The sequence below is a fragment of the Heterodontus francisci genome, chromosome 35, assembly GCF_036365525.1.
Source record: "Heterodontus francisci isolate sHetFra1 chromosome 35, sHetFra1.hap1, whole genome shotgun sequence".
NCBI lineage: Eukaryota > Metazoa > Chordata > Chondrichthyes > Heterodontiformes > Heterodontidae > Heterodontus > Heterodontus francisci.
In genome coordinates, this window is record NC_090405.1 from 18,820,949 (window position 1) to 18,836,173 (window position 15,225).

At 47.8% G+C, this 15,225-nt stretch overlaps 2 non-coding genes across 2 annotated transcripts; both read left to right on the forward strand.

The window, feature by feature from the left end:
• Positions 1–4,202: 4,202 nt before the first annotated feature.
• trnal-uaa (transfer RNA leucine (anticodon UAA)) lies at positions 4,203–4,285 on the forward strand. The gene has a single exon. It is a non-coding gene; the product is annotated as a tRNA-Leu (tRNA).
• Positions 4,286–8,031: 3,746 nt separating this feature from the next.
• trnal-cag (transfer RNA leucine (anticodon CAG)) lies at positions 8,032–8,114 on the forward strand. The gene has a single exon. It is a non-coding gene; the product is annotated as a tRNA-Leu (tRNA).
• Positions 8,115–15,225: the final 7,111 nt, after the last annotated feature.

Sequence of the window (15,225 nt, forward strand, 5' to 3'; positions counted from 1 at the left end):
GGGGCAGCAGAGGCAGCAGAACGGGTCCTGGGGCAGCAGAGGCAGCAGAACGGGTTCTGGGACAGCAGAGGGCTCTCAGGAAGACACTCCTTTAAACCAGGCAGCAGTGAATGCAGGTCTGGCAGCCCTTTCAATATGGTGCCAGCACCTGCCGTTGTGTCAGATGTCGGTGCCATCGGTGCCTCGTTCCCTGCCTCTGGTCCTTGTTTACATGGGCCCCACGCCTCCCCTTCATTAATTGGTCGGCTGCTCCGTGATCGGGGTCGGTCGGCCACATTTCACTCGTGTGGTGATGACACCCGCTTCCGGTGCCTCTGCCGAGAGCCGCACCGTTAGTTTAAAATTCAGCCCATGGGATCAAGAGTGGAAAATCTCCCCTCTGATTCTCTCTACTTAAACTGATGGAGACACCAAATTAAAACTGATGAAACCAGGGATTGTATCCTGGTTCTTCAATCTAGTGTTCTCCCAACTGAGCTATTCCATCCTCACTGTGAACTCATCTTCATTGGAGACAAATATAACTCCAGGCGGAATTTCCCCACGCGTTCATTCCTCACTTCAGGGGAATGGGACCCGACCAGATCGCGGAACTCAGATTATGTTAATGTTCTGCTCTTGATATCTTAATATTATCTTGAGTTTGAGCCACTTTTAATCAGGTTCACGGACAAATTCTTCCATCATCCCTTATCCCACATTCTCTCTCTCTCATTCATTCTTTATTCCTCACAATCCAGAAAGGGTTAGGAATCAGAGCTCACCTGCAAACCCTCTGCACACAGACCTCTGTCTGTTACCCTGTTTGATCCAAGAGACCAGTCAATAAATTACACTCTTTATAAACACAGAAAGCTGCCTCAGAGTGTTGGACAGAGTTAAATACACTGAAGTCTTTTGAAAAAAGTTCATCTTACGGGTTGTTACTGAACCCACAGAGCAGGACGGGCCCAGGCTCCAGCCCCAGCCTGTGCTGTGTTAGCTGATGCCACCTGGTGTGATACTGAGCCACACGGAGCAGGAAAGGGCCTGGTTATATTCATGGCCTGTGTTGAGTTAACTGATCCCACTCAGTGTGGTAGGATCCACACAGAACAGAATGGGCCCAGGCTCCTTCCTCAGCCTGAGGGATGATAGTTCTTCTCACACGTTGTTGTGCAGAGCCCCACACAGAACAGGGAAATCTCAGGCTCCATCCCCGGCCTGTGGTATTTTACTTCATCGCACCTGGTATGGTACGGAGTCCCCAGAGCAGGAAAGGTCCAGCTTCCATCTCCGGCCTGTGCTGAATTAGCTGATCTTACCTGGTTGGCACTGAACCACAATCAGAGAAGGATGGGCCGAGGCTCCATGCCTGTGGTGTGTTAGTTATTCTCATTTGGTGAGGTACTGAGCACCATACAGAGCAGGATGGGCCTGTGCTCAGTGAGCTGATCTCACCTTGTTTGGTCCTGCGACCCATACACAGAGCAGGACAGGCCTAGGCCTAATCCTCAGCCTGTGTTCAATTAGCTGATCTCATCCAAAAGATTTTGATAAGGTTCCACACAAGAGGCTTCTCTATAAGATTAAAGTCCCTGGTATCAGTGGTAATATATTGATCTGGATTGGGAACTGACTGGCACGACGTAGGCAGAAAGTAGTTACAGATGGATCTGGATCTGTTTGGAGACCAGTTACCAATGGTATCTCACAGGGATCGGTGTTGGGACTGTTGCTCTTTATTATTTTTATTAATGATCTGGATGTAGGTGTAGGGGGCACCATCTGTAAATTTACAGATGATTTGAAGATCTGTGCGAGTGTTTAGACTGTAGACGATACTCGACTGTTTCAGGCTGATCTTAATGTGTTGGGAGATTGGGTTCATGACTGGTAAATGATGTTTAATTTGGGTAAGTGCAGTGTTATTCATGTGGACAGGGCGAATGCTCAACATTCATACACCCTTCAGGGAAAAACATTAAAGTAGGTGGAAAAAAGAAAATAATTTTGAGCAGAGATCTGGATGTTCTCGTGCACAGATCTCGAAAGTTACAGCAGCAATGCTGTGAAGTGATAGTTGGAGCAAATAGAGGGTTGGGCTGCATTCAGAGGACAATTGAGTATAAGATGAGGCATATTCTTTCATGGGATGTGAGCGACACTGACAAGTCCAGAATTTGTTACCCATCCCTAATTGTCCTTGACAAGGTGGCGGTGAGCTCCCTTCTTGAATTGCTGCACTCCATGTGGTGTAGGTACACCCACAGTGCTGTTAGGAAGGGAGATCCAGAATTTTGACCCAGCATCAGTGAATGAACAGCGATATATTTGCAGATCAGATGGTGTGTGACTTGGAGGGGAGCTTGCACATGGTGGTGTTTCCATGCATCTGCAGCCCTTGTCCTTCAAGGTGGTGGAGGTCTTCGGTTTGGAAGGTGCTGTCTGCGGAGCCTTGGTGAGTTGCAGCAGTGCATCTGGTAGATGGTACACACTACTGCCACTGTGCATCAGTGGTGAAGGGAGTGAATGTTTAAGGTGGTGAATGGGGTGACAATCAAGGCGGCTGCTTTGTCCTGGACAGTGTCGAGTTTCTAGAGTATTGTTGGTGCTGCACTCATCCTGGTTTGTGCCTTGTAGATGGTTGACAAGTTTTGGAGAGTCAAAAATCACAAAATTATTGCAGTGCAGAAGGAGGCCATTCGGCCCATTGTGTCTGCATAGAATCATAGAACATAGAAAGTTTACAGCACAGGCAGGCCAAAAAACGAGCCACCCAGCTGAATCCCATTGCCCAGCATTTGGACCGTAGCCCTGCAGGTTCAGGTACTTGAGGTGCACATCCAGACACCTTTTAAATGAGTTGAGGGTTTCTGCCTCAGCTACCCTTACAGGCAGTGAGTTCCAGACTCCCACAGCCCTCTGGGTGAAAAAACCTTTCCTCATCTCCCCTCTAATTGTTCAACACATCACTTTAAATCTATGCCCCCTAGTCACTGACCTCCCTACTAAGGTAAATAGACCCTTCCCATCCATTCTATCCAGACCCCTCACAATTTTGTACATTTCAATCAAATCTCCCCTCAGCCTCCTCTATTCAACCCCAGCTGATCCAATCTTTCCTCATCGCTGCATTTTTCCAGAGCTGGCAACATCCTCGTAAATCTCCTCTGTAACCTCTCTAGTGCAATTACATCCTTTCTGGAATGAGGTGACCAGAACTGCACACAGAACTCAAGTTGTGGCCTAACTAATGATTGATACAGTTCCAGCATAACCTCCCTGCTCTTATATTCTATACATTGGCTAATAAAGGAAAGGATTCCATAAGCCTTCTCAACCAACTTATCAACCTGTCCTGCTACTTTCAGGGATTTGTGGACATTCACTTCAAGGTCCCTCACTTCCTCTACACCTCTCAGCATTCACCCATTAATTGTGTATTCCTTTGCTGTGTTTGACCTCACCAAAGGCATCACCTCACACTTCTCCAAGTTGAGTTCCATTTGCCACTTTTCTGCCCACCTGACCAGTCCATTTCTCCAGCTCTCCTAATGAGCATTTCACCACGTGCCTTGAGCTGAGTTACTCATCACAGAATTCCCACTATCTGATTTACTCTTGTAGCCAGAGTATGTATATGAATGGTCCAGTTAAGCTTTTGTCAATGGTAACCCCCAGGATGTTGATGGTGGGGGGGATTCAGCGATGGTAATGCTGTTGATCGTCAAAGGGAGATGGTTACATTCTCTCTTGTTGGAGATGGTCATTGCCTGGTACTTATGTGGTGTGAATGTTACTTGCCACTTAGCAGCCCAAGTCTGAATGTTGTCCAGGTCTTGCTGCTTCTGGACACGGACTCCTTCAGTATCTGAGATATCCCGAATTTGTCCTTTTATGAAACCTTGGTCAGGACTCACTTGGAATATTGTATCCAGTCTTGGTCTCCTCACATGATGGGTGATATTGAAGCTTTGGAAAGGGTACAGAGGAGAGACATTCGACGAATTCCCAGTATAAGACATCTTGGTTATCAAGTTAGACTAAAAGAGTTGGGACCCTACACCTTAGAGAAACCTAGACTGAGGGGTGATCCGATTGAGGTTCATAAATAATGAAGGGTCCAATTCAGCATGGGAGAGGAGTCATAACTTTATATTGGAAAAGGCCAGATGGCACCCGGATCACATTAAATTTCATTTTTAGTGGCGAGTTAATGTACCAGGATGGCCGAGTGGTTAAGGTGTTGGACTTAAGATCCAATAGACATGTGTCTGCGTGGGTTCAAACCCCACTCCTGGTATCTGTGCTTGCAAAATGTTATTTATTCTTTCCCTGACTTTTGCCTTGCACCATCATCTCTTCTGTCATTTAATCACTCTTGCCTTCCAACTGATGACAGCTTCCTATTATTTGATCTGCCCCAGCACCGTTCCTTGGCTCTGCGCTTGCTTATAAACTGGTAAATCTTTAACTTAATCTCCTCTGTACCCTGACAATGACCTTCTCATCCTTCCTGGATTGTGGTTCCTCACAGGATCCGCTGCCTCTCCGACTCCCCTCCAGGTCACTGAAGGCCCTGAGCCTTGGTCTCACTTTATACGCTAGCTGGTAGTTGATTCCTTGCAGGTCTGCCACCGCTCAGGAGAAGCTCAAGACCCAGATCAAGCAAAGTATCAAGAGGAATGTGAACAAAGGCTCCCTGGTGCAGAGCAAGGGACAGGGCGCCTCCGGCTCCTTCAAAATCAGCAAGAAGGAAAACCCAGGGAAAAGTGGGAAAGAAGGTGAAGAAACCAGCAGCCAAGAAATCTTTAGTGAAGAAACCAGCAGACAAGAAATCTTCAGTGAAGAAACCAGCAGACAAGAAATCTTTAGTGAAGAAACCAGCAGACAAGAAAGTGACAACAAAGAAAGTAACAGCCAAGAAAACGAGCAGCAAGGCGGCGGCAACGCCAAATAAGGCGGTGAAGAAAGCAGCGCTTCAGAAAAAGTCTCCTGCGAAGAAGGTCAAAAAAGGCAAGAGTGCGGCGGGCGGAAAGGCGCTGAAGAAAGTGCAGACATGGAAGAGCAAGGTCAAGCCGAAAGCAGCGAAGTCTCAGAAAGCAGGGTCTGGAAAGAAGTGAAAGCGCGGGAAACTTGTAAACATCTGAACACAAAGGCTCTTCTCAGAGCCACCCACATCTCTCAGGAAAGAGCTGATCCCCTGATCAAATGATCCCTGTCCAGGCCCCGCCTGCAGATTCCACATGGAAATGATTTGGAGTAAATCCAGGATCCCTGGTGACTCCCCTCCACCCAGCCCTTTCCCCACTCTCTGTCATAAAACAAAGGGATGTCCGGCCCTCACTCTAACTGGGGATGTGTTCGGTGCAGTCTCAGTTCACAAATTCAGGGGGAGAGTTTGTAAGACAGTAACACTGGCGGAGAAACCCCACCTCACAACTCAAACCCCAACACATGAGTTTCTCCAATTCAGCTGGAGTCGGGTGACAACAGGAGCTGGGATAGGCTGTGATCGGGAATGTTAGGAATGGATTTGTTCAGGGAGGAACGTACCTGGAATCTCCGAAAATAATAGTTCCTTATTTCCCCAGATGACACATTCTGCAGTGAGAACGAAAAGTCTCTTCACTGCTTCACATTTACTAATTGTTTGGTTCGAGATGAATAATGAGTCAGAGAGTAATGACAGGATCTGAAGCTTCTCTCACACCAGCCCTTGAATGACTCAGTGTGAAGTGTCCAATGTGTGAAGCTACTGCCAGGGTTTGTCAATCTGAACAGTTTCAGCTCAGTTACTGGGGGCCTGGAATCCCCGCAGTTTGACTCTGTCTCTGATTGGTCACCCGCTTCTCAATCCAATTCTTAACCAATAGGAGAATCACATATAAGTAAATAGAAGTTCTCATTGGCTTAGATTTTCCAATTGGAAAAAGCCTGGCAATTCCAGAGCAGGAAGGAATTGAAGTGATGGAAAATTTCAATTTTCAGGCAACAATTTTAAAACCTCTCATTTTATGTTCTGTTTTACTGTATTTACCGTCACAAAATCCTGACGCGATTTTAGGAATCGTTTTCATTTGTCAATCTGTTAACTGTAAGCGACGGGAGGAAGGTCCGGTTCAGCAATTTAAAACGGGACAAATATCAGCTTCCTCTCTGTAAAAGGAACAAATTAGCGACGAACCGCTTCTCACAGGCTTCTCGGGGACTGACAGAAACGAGCGGTTTCTGATCTTTTCTCCTGAAAGAGGCGGATAATGCTGCAGGGAGCAATGAACTGCCCTTCACTTTCTGGCTGCTAATACACCCCTGACTTTAAACAGTTCAAACAGCGACTGATGCTTCTGCCGGAAAATGAGCAGATTCACCAGAATGATCCCGGTCCATCATGGCCAAAGACATCCAGCTGGCCCGCCGCATCCGCGGGGAACGCACCTAAAACCCAGCTTCAGTAACAAGTGTAACAAGGGCTCTTTTCAGAGCCACCAAATCAGCAAAGGAAAGAGCTGCCATCTCTGTTCATCATCAAACCCATTAGATTGGAGGGGCGGCCACATGGTTTCTGTTTTGTCACATCACTTTCCCGAAAGGCCTGTCGGACTGAGAGCTGATCTGGAATTTAGAAAGCAGCATTACCGGAGACTCATTGCTGCTCAGCACAATCTCAACCCCGCTCCTGGGATCCGTTAGCTGGCATTTGGGGAAAAGAAATGGATCCCAGTTTTATTTGGAAGGCATTAATGGAGCCGGGTCCGTTCACATGAGGGTTATTTACAAACATTACCCAATGAGTTCACTAATATTTGAATCCATTGGAGATTAGTACACAGGATATGTAAGGCAGCTCGGTCACTCTGACTGAAACCGCCAGTTCCTCGGGGCTGCAGACCCTGACACTGCGGGGAGAGAATCCCCGACTCTATCCCGCCGCCGGGGGAAACAGACAGCTCTGTGTCCGGAGAATAGGGAGGGCCGGGGAGATGGCACATATTAAAGCGCTGCAATGGACTCAGCTCCTGTGTGTGCACAACTCTCACTGATTCCGTCCTATGGGAACAGTGCGGTCTAAACAGATCAGGTTAGGAGAGAAACACACAGCCCGAGAATGGCCTCTTCCTTCCTGCATTTACTCTGTTCCGGGAGCAGATTCTCATTGAGAAGCGGCGCTCAGATCACCAGAGAGAAAAAAAAAACACAATTCAAACTGTCCAAATGAAAAACAGAGAATTAACCCGGACACTTCCATTATTAAATTAATTAATCAGCTCCGAACCAGTTCCCGTTAATGTACCGGGATAATCTCGGGATTTATCAAATCGAAGGCAGCGGGATTTAATAAATTGTTGATTCTGACACCCTGTAGTTCACTTCTTCACTTAACTAGAGGGGGAGATGTGTGAGCAGAGAAACAGAGCGAAATCCAGAGAGGGAACTGAAAACACACCTGGACAGATGTGAAACAGGTCAATCCACTGTTCCAATAACTCCATCACTGACTCCCTCCTGACAGTAACCAGCCCTTTCACAGAGACTGTGAGTGGCTCTGAAAAGAGCCTTTGGTTTATTAGATGACATTTTGGCCGCTTTACTTTTTCTGGGAGCTCTTGAGTGCTGGTTTTCTTAGGCAGCAGCACGGCCTGGATATTAGGCAGCACCCCGCCCTGAGCGATGGTCACCCCTCCCAGCAGCTTGTTGAGCTCCTCGTCGTTGTGGACGGCCAGCTGCAGGTGTCTGGGGATGATGCGGGTCTTCTTGTTGTCCCGGGCCGCGTTACCGGCCAGCTCGAGGATTTCAGCGGTCAGATACTCGAGCACAGCAGCCAGATCGACCGGGGCTCCGGCACCCACACGCTCAGCATAGTTACCCTTTCTCAGGAGCCTGTGAACACGGCCCACCGGGAACTGCAGTCCAGCCCGGGAGGAGCGAGACTTGGCCTTGGCCTGAGCTTTCCCGCCGGTCTTTCCTCTTCCAGACATTTCCACAATCTCACAAATACTTTCACAAAGAATGAATAATTTCCTTAGCATTGATAGTACATTGCAGGCAGTCAGGATGGCTGAGCGGTCTAAGGTGCTGCGTTCAGGTCGCAGTCTCCACTGGAGATGTGGGTTCGAATCCCACTTCTGACAAATTGTGTTTTGACTGAACTGGAGGCATTTGGGAGCAGCGGCAAAAAGCAAAGAAAAAGCAGGAAAGAACATGGACAAACAAAATAACAATGGACCCAAAGATGTTGCATTAAAACATTAGAGTAAGAGGCAACTAAACAAACAGCAGGGCACATAAAAGATCAAAAATGTAACCTCTGTATCGGGGTGGAAGATGTTGCCAATATCCTCAATGAATACTTTACTGTTTTCCCGAATGAGAGGGTGATGCAGATATTGTTATTAAGGAGGAGGAGTGTGAAGTATTGGACGTGATAACTTAAGGAGAGAGGAAGTCTTAATGGGATGAGCATCCTTGAATGTGGATAAATCATCAGGACCAGATGAAATGTACCCCAGGCTGTTGAAAGAAGCCAGGGAAGAAATAGTGGAACAAAAACAAGAAATGCCGGATTCACTCAGCAGGTCTGGCAGCATCTGTGGAAAGAGAAGCAGAGTTAACGTTTTGGGTCAGTGACCCTTCTTCGGAACTCCGAAGTTCCGAAGAAGGGTCACTGACCCGAAACGTTAACTCTGCTTCTCTTTCCACAGATGCTGCCAGACCTGCTGAGTGAATCCGGCATTTCTTGTTTTTGTTTCAGATTTCCAGCATCCGCAGTATTTTGCTTTTAAGAAATAGTGGAAGGTCTGACCATCATTTTCCAATCCCTCACTGGATACAGGTGTGGTGCCAGAGGATTGGAGGTCTTGTAACGTTGCAATAAAAGCAAAATACGAGGCAGATCAAGCATGGCTGATCCTTTCGAGTAGAGAAACAGGGCTGAATTCCCTGAACCAGTGCTACAGCTTTCAGAATAGAAGGAGCCTATACACACCTGATGGGTTCCACTTAAACAAAAGAGCTGGAGGTGTTGACGGTCAGAACAGATAAAATGTGGAGGAGTGTTTGAAGCAGATGCTGTGTGGTTACTGTAGTTGTACTATGGAGTTATTTCAAGGAGGTGATTCTGAATGTAATGGATCAACGTGGACCCGTCCAAGGCAAAGGTTCTAAGCTTCCCTGTGGTCCAGCCTGGTTGAATGGAACTGAAGCAAACAAATCATCCAGAAGAGGAAAAGATATGTAAGGCCATGAAAGCACAGAATTCAGATAGATGCAATACCAGATGGTATGGCAAGAGTGTAAAACAGCAACAGACTGGTGAATAAAACTTTCCCATTGAACGAGACAAGAGAAAAGAAGGGTAATAATAGTGTCAGGTGAGTTGTGACACTATTCACATTCCACCTTGATCTGAAGAGGACTGTTGAAGGGAGTGATTGAGAAGAATAGAGGAGAAATGAAAAGAAAGGAGAAATAAACAAAAGGTCTTTTGATTTTAGAATGCTTGTTTTTGGAAATGACAGACTGTAAAGTGTGTGTGTCAGAAGATATAGAGCGAAGTTGGGTATGACAAGATCACAGGAAAGTTGTGCCCTGAGACAAGGTGTGTGTTGACAGGAAAGCTGCTTTCTTTTGCACAATATGTATTTTATTCGTATAATTTGTGCAATTACATTGCAAAGCAGTTCAATTTTAATATTACATAAGGTACAATACAGATCAGTTTCCTTCAATAATGTACATGATGTATCTCACTATCCCTGCCTGCACAGGTTATATTTACAGTATTTACATTACACATCAAACATTCTCTGGTGCAAACAGCCCGAGGGGTTTTACACGGGTTCCAGCCCCTCACTGTACTATGGCCTACTAGGGCCTTAGACTGCAGCCTTTCCCCATTGAGTCTCCATGGTGGCTTCCCCAAGCTTTAATGCCGTCCCACAGCACATAGTCTTGGACGTTGCAATGTGCCAGTCTGCAACACTCGGTCATGGACAGCTCTTTGCACTGGAATACCTGTCCCACAGCCGGGCTCGTTCTCAATAGAGATCATTCAAATGAACATTTCCTAAATCCGTGCTTTCTCTCTCGCAATAAAGAGAACAGGATATCTAGCAGATTCAGTGTGAGACAATAACACTGCCGGGTAAAGGCCGCTTTCCAACTCCAATCTTAACACAGGAGATTCCCCAAACAGCTGCAGTAAGGTGCTGTAACTGCTGGAAGCGGATGTGTGTGGAAATGGTGATGTTACTGAGGAGGTTTCTTGTTAAAGAATGGACTGTGTTTAGGTGGGAATATTACTGAGTGTTAATTGCATCGGGACCATATTTAAAAGCTCCGGCTTTCTGGAAAGCCTTGACTATGAAGACCGAGTCTGGAAGGGTTTGTGTGGAGAGCTGGGTTTCGGTTCTACTGTTAATAAAGGGTTTGAAATTGGCAGCCCGGAGGAAAATGGAGGTGGAGCTGAAAGATGAGGGGCCGTTCTCTCTCTGTCTGTCACTCTGGGTGTCTCCTCCATCTAGCTCTCTGTTTAATCTTCACTCTTGTCTCCTCCCCTCCCTGCTCTCACTCTACCTTTCTCAGCCAGGTCCGGGTGGCCTGTATAAAAAGGAGCCTGACGGAATCAGTCTCTTTTATTGTGCACTGATTTGAGGCAAGAATCAACATGTCTGGCAGTAAACAAGAGTATGCTCCAGGCTGGCAGTATGTTAGAATCCATGAGGAAAGGCATCATCACCCTCATCGACAAGCGGAAGGGGGAGAGGACAGAAATAAGAAATTGGTGGCCCATTTCACTGCTTAATGCTGACTACAAGATTCTGTCAAAAGTCATAGCCAGTCGATTCAAGTCTGCTCTGGAGTTGGTGATTCACCCTGATCAGACCTATACTATACCAGGCAGGACAATCTCTGATAGCATTGCGCTACTCAGGGATATGATCACCTATGTACGGGACAGGAGGGTGGACACCTGCCTCATCAGCCTGGACCAGGAGAAGGCTTTTGACAGGATATCGCACACTTACATGATGGATGTGCATTCCAAAATGGGGTTTGGGGAGGGAATCTGCAATTGGGTCAAACTACTCTACACAAACATCAGTAGTGCAGTCTCAATCAATGGGTGGGAATCAGAAAGTTTCCCGATCCAATCTGGAGTCAGACAGGGCTGTCCTCTCTCCCCTGTCTTGTTTGTTTGCAGTATTGAACCCTTTGCTGAGTCTATTAGGAAGAATGCGAGCATCAGAGGGGTGACAATCCCAGGCAGCGGAGGCACTCAGGTGAAAACCTCCCTGTACATGGATGACATCGCCATTTTATGCTCGGATCCACTGTCTGTGCGCAGACTGATGAGCATCTGTGACCAGCTCGAACTGGCCTCGGGAGCCAATGTTAAACACGGCAAGAGCGAGGCCATGTTCTTTGGGAACTGGGCTGACCGATCCTTTGTCCCCTTCACCGTTAGGTCAGACTACCTGAAGGTGCTGGGGATATGGTTTGGAAGGGCTGGGACGTGCACCAAAACCTGGAAGGAGCGAGTAGCCAGGGTACAACATAAGCTGAGCATGTGGGAGCAGCGATCTCTCTCCATTATGGGTAAGAACCTGGTCATCAAGGGCGAGGTGCTCACATTGCTGTACGTGGTGCTGGTCTGGCCCATACCGCATTCCTGCGCTGTGGCGATCACCTGAGCCATTTTCCGCTTCATCTGGGGATCCAAAATGGTCCGAGTCCGGAGGTACACGATGTTCAAACCTCTGGATAAGGGCGGGAAAAATGTACCTAACGTCGCCCTCATCCTTATGGCTACCTTTGTGTGCGGCTGCATCAAGCTGTGTGTAGATCCCCAGTTTGCAAACTTCAAGTGTCACTACGTGCTGAGGTTCTATCTGTCCCCGGTGTTGCAAAGGATGGGCCTGGTCATATTGCCGCGGAATGCTCCATCCAGTTGGACTGTGCCGTACTGCCTATCCTTCATGGAAAAGTTTCTGTGGAAAAACACCTTTGACCACCAATCCATCAGGCAGTGGTCTGCACGGAATATCCTCAAGGCCCTACGGGAAAAGGAGATGGTGGATCCTGTCGGATGGTCCCCTGAGCAGAAGTCCAAAGTCATTTGGCAGAATGCCTCATCACCAGAACTTTCAAATAAGCACCAAAATGTAGCCTGGCTGACGATGAGAAGAGCCCTCCCTGTCAGATCCTTCCTGCACACCCGAAGTCTCACCCCATCCACACGCGGCCCTCGAGGTGGCTGTGGTGGAAAAGAGACGTTGCCCACCTCTTTCTGGAATGTGTCTTTGCAAAGCAGGTGTGGAAGAGATGCAGTGGTTTTTGTCGAGGTTCATCCCAAGCAGCTCTGTAGCACAGGAGTCTGTGCTCTGTGGGCTGTTCCCAGGGACGCACACCAAGATAAACATCAACTGTTGCTGGAGGACTATCAATTCGGTGAAAGATGCCCTTTGGTCTGCCCGAAACCTGCTGGTCTTCCAGTGCAAAGAGTTGTCCACGACCGAATGTTGCAGACTGACACATTCCAAGGTCCAGGACTATGTGCTGAGGGACGCACTAAAACTTGGGGCAGCCGCAGCAAAGGCTCAATGTGGAAAGACCACTGTGTAAGGTCCCCTCACCAAGCTGAACTGAGGGGCTGGATCCATGGGAAACCACTCGAACTGTAGCCAGAAAATATTTGTTTGCTGTAAAATGTACATGGCATGACAATGAAATGGAAGGGTTGTGAGGCAACTCACTCCTGTATTGAAGGAAACTGATCTCCTTTGCACTCTTTGTATTGTTTGACTTGGTGCTTTTTGGAACTGTTTTGTAATGTATTTTTTTTTTTACAGATTTTAATGAATAAAGTATATTTTGGAAATTAATAAAAGAAAGTCTGGCAGAGGTAAAGGAGGGAAATTACTGGGCAAAGGCGGAGCAAAGCGGCACCGCAAAGTGCTTCGTGATAATATCCAGGACATCACCAAACCAGCAATCCGCCGCCTGGCTCGCCGTGGCGGGGTCAAGCGAATCTCGGGTTTGATCTATGAGGAGACTCGCGGGGTGTTGAAGGTTTTCCTGGAGAATGTGATCAGGGATGCGGTCACCGACACTGAACACGCCAAGCGCAAGACGGTCACTGCCATGGATGTGGTGTGCGCTCTGAAACGGCAGGGCCGCACTCTCTACGAATTCAGCGGCTGAACAACTCGACCCTTTCCAGCAAACACACAACAAAGGCTCTTCTAAGAGCCACCCACCGCCTCACAGAGAGAGCAGTGACCTGGAAACGGGAGCTGGGATAGGCTGTTTAGAACTGTCTGGAATAAATCTGTGCTGTGTTCGAGATACAAAACTAGAATCCCCAAATTTGACATTTCATTTGTAGCAAGGATGTGCAGTGGATTTGATTTTCTAAACGGGCTGTGTAAACAGTGCCCGAGGCTCTACAGTTAGTTATTTCCCCAGTCGACACATGCCCTCAGTGAAAAGCCACATCACTCCTCCAGAATCACTCATTGTTTTCATAGAATTTCAAAATGATTTCGCTGCAATGAGGGAATCCGGGAGTTTTGCAGCAGCCGTTGAATCGGTCACTGGAACCAGACCCACTTGTGATGTTATTTCCCCCGAGACGGTGTTTCCTGCACTGAAACTGACAGGGTTTGTGAAACTGATCAGTTTCAGCTCAGTCATTCAGGGACCTGGAATTCCCGCAGTTTGAGCCCGCGCTATCCAGAGCCCACTTCTGATTGGTCACCCTCTTCCCATTCGCATGTCTTAACCAGTTGCCGAGCCTCGAATTAGAAAATACAGCAAATCATTGGCTTAAATTGTCGTCCTGGCAGAAAGGTTGAATTCAAAAAAGCCGCCAATTTCAGTGCTGGGCAGAATCGAATTACTCAACGAATCTCAATAACGAAATTGGCGGCACATTTTATACTTTCCCCGATTTTCCTTTCCATCGATTGGGGTGCTAATTCACTCGGGTGCGTTTGCTAATACTAACTGTAATCCTCAGATCCATTTAACATTTCAGTAATCCTATTAAATACAAAAGGAATTTTATGATTGAATTTCCATTGGAAGATAGTGAATTAGCACCCCGATCGATGGAAAGGAAAATCGGGCAGAGGATAAAATGTGCTGCCAATTCGTTATTGTGATTTGTTTATATAACTGACCAGGACTGACTTCACCCGAACGCAGCTACTAGCTCCCACCTCACTGACCGCTCTCCCCCCTCTGCAACTCGCTTTCTCCCCCTCCTCCCTACTGGTGAAATTCCGCACTCTGGCTGTTCGCTCTCCGCACCCCCACCCCCCACCCTGTCCCAGCCCAGCCCACAGCTGCTAGCTCTGGCCGTGACACTCGCTCCCACATTTCTTCACCAGGCGCCACCTGTAGAAGCAGGAGGGCCGCAAGGGGTGACAGGGCGACGGAGGAGTGAGTGGCTGAGAGGAGGGAAGCGGCGCGGCCTGGAGCGAGTGGCCAGAGAGTGGGGTAGTGCGAAGCGAGGAACAACTGGCCAGGGGAGTGGGGGGGTGGGGGAGCAGCGAGGTCTGGAGCGAGTGACTGAGGGGGGGAATCGTCGAGGCCTGGAGTGTGTTGCCGAGGGGGGAGAGCTACAGCTTCAAAATCTCCCATTCAGCCACTTCCTCCAGCCAAGTGGTGGGGGGATGGGGTGGCTAGATACTCAATGACGCTTTATCACGCATGCACGAAGATGGATTTGTTGCGGAAATGTGATGATGTTGGCGCTGCAAAATGACATCATCCCGTGCACGCGCCACTCAATCCTGGCAAGATGTCAAAAATCACTGTGATTTTTTTGGTCTTTTCAGTGCACTCCTCTTTCTTTAGTTGCCTCTTACCTTAATGTATTGAAGAAACATCTTTGGGTCCATTTTCATTTTCCTTGTCAATATTCTTCTATGCTTTCCCTTCACCGCTGCTCCCAAATCCCTCCAGTTCAGTCAAAACACAACTTGGTAGATTTGGGATTTGAACACACGCCTCCAGAAAACACTACGACCTGAACACAGCCCCTTAGACCACTCAGCCATCCTGGCTGTTTTAAGCTTATGACAAAAGCTGAGAAATTATCCATTCTTTGTGAAAGTATTTGTGAGATTGTGGAAATGTCTGGAAGAGGAAAGACCAGCAGGAAAGCTCGGTCCAAGGCCAAGTCTCGCTCCTCCCAGGCTGGACTGCAGTTCCCGGTGGGCCGTGTTCACAGGCTCC